Here is a 1,714-nt window from a genome sequence, read left to right as displayed (position 1 = left end):
CATTTTCCCAATCACCATCAGTTCTGTGGAAGGGTCACATGCAACTCCTGTTTTTTGTTTCTGATATACAGCATCCGCAATTCTTTCAGATTTTCATTGAGAGAGAGTTGGAAATTGTTTCGAGAGACAGAAAGAGAGGGGAAGAAACAGAACAGACATGAACTGTTGATCTCCGTTGTTACTCATAACGGAAAATCATTGCAGTGCGATCACTTTCCTTAAGTATGAATAGAAGCAACCAGTGCCCCGTGAGCTTGTGGCGCAACGGTAGCGCGTCTGACTCCAGATCAGACGGTTGCGTGTTCAAATCACGTCAAGCTCACTAAAAATCGGCTTCTTACATTTCACCTTCAAGGAAGGATTGTGTTCCCTCCTTTGCGGAAACTTTCGATCACACGTGAAGCTTTGCTGTCAGTTTGATTTGTGAACACTGTGTCAGGGAGATGGTGTGCCCAGTGTTTGGGTAAATGCTCAGCTCTCCCCAATGTGAGAAGTAAAACACAAACTGTTCATCACGGGATTTAAACGCATCCTCTTCGGTCAGTTGGTGACAGCGCGGTGGGAATAACATTATACCGACAGTTGTACAGTATAATCCATAACCTCCCATCTTTATATTTCAATCTATCAGGAGGTCCCAGCTCCTCCTGTTGCAGCAGAGTGACAGCGAGTTCAGATAGAAATGTTTCCCACCAACAGCAAATTCTTTCCTCTCACTGGACACAGTTAAAATTATCTTTATTCAACAGAAGGAGCGGAAACTACAGTCTGACGGCCCCTCTCCACATTAACGGTGAGCCTGAATTTTATTAACGGTGTCACTAAAATACTGTGGCGGACACTGATTTGGTTCAATCGATTTTTTTGCCAAGTGTAATTCACCGAGAGGATGCTGCTGTGTGAAACAGCGTGGGGAATTACTGCAGGGCCTCCTGCACATGGGACACACCGCAACTGATGTGTTTCACCTTCACCAGTTTATTCCTACTCTCGGAGAAGAGAAGTTTGATTATTCGGATCATAGGAGGCCGACAGTGAACAGGAGAAGAGCACTCAGACCTTCACAAGCCCATGTATCAGTATGGGACAGTAATCTGTATCTACTGACTGGAAGCACAGCAAATTGGAGTGCTGGTGGGACTATCACACAGGAGAAAACGGCTTCGACAGATCAACTGGAGTGGCTCCCAATGCGCAACTCCACTCACCTCAACTGAATAACTGTAAACAAATTACTCAGTGATTCAAATGAATCCTCAGTTTTGAATCTGCATTGTGTCATGCACCTTCGAGAATGATGTCAAAACACCTTCATTGCTGTAATGGAGTATCCTGTTGGGCAGAATATATCCGTTGTCAAATTTCCTCCATTCTGTTGGTCCAACTCCGATTTCACTCAGAATCACGAAATCCGTGACAGCGCAGACTGAGGCCATGCAGCCCACCTTAGCTCTGCTGGTTCAAAACAATATGTAAATACGTGTCCCACTCTGTCGCCTGTTCTCTGTAAATCTGCACGTTGTTACATTGAACATGTCCACCGAATTTCCTTTTGTGTCCATTGAATCTACCTCTTTGTCACTGTCAGACAGGGATTTACTGGCCCCGCTCCCTGTGCGAAAACGGTTGTCCTAATGTCACTTTTATTTATTTTCCTGATGACTTTAAATCTCTGCCAAATCGTTCTCGATCTTTTCAGGCCTGGGATCATTTT

At 44.7% G+C, this 1,714-nt stretch overlaps 1 non-coding gene across 1 annotated transcript; it reads left to right on the top strand.

Moving 5' to 3' along the window:
• The first annotated feature begins 250 nt into the window (after window positions 1–250).
• trnaw-cca (transfer RNA tryptophan (anticodon CCA)) lies at window positions 251–322 on the top strand. The gene has a single exon. It is a non-coding gene; the product is annotated as a tRNA-Trp (tRNA).
• The last annotated feature ends 1,392 nt before the right edge of the window (window positions 323–1,714 follow it).

This window comes from Hemiscyllium ocellatum (genome assembly GCF_020745735.1).
Source record: "Hemiscyllium ocellatum isolate sHemOce1 chromosome 27 unlocalized genomic scaffold, sHemOce1.pat.X.cur. SUPER_27_unloc_8, whole genome shotgun sequence".
Classification (NCBI taxonomy): Eukaryota; Metazoa; Chordata; class Chondrichthyes; order Orectolobiformes; family Hemiscylliidae; genus Hemiscyllium; species Hemiscyllium ocellatum.
This window is presented reverse-complemented; position numbering and strand designations above follow the sequence as displayed.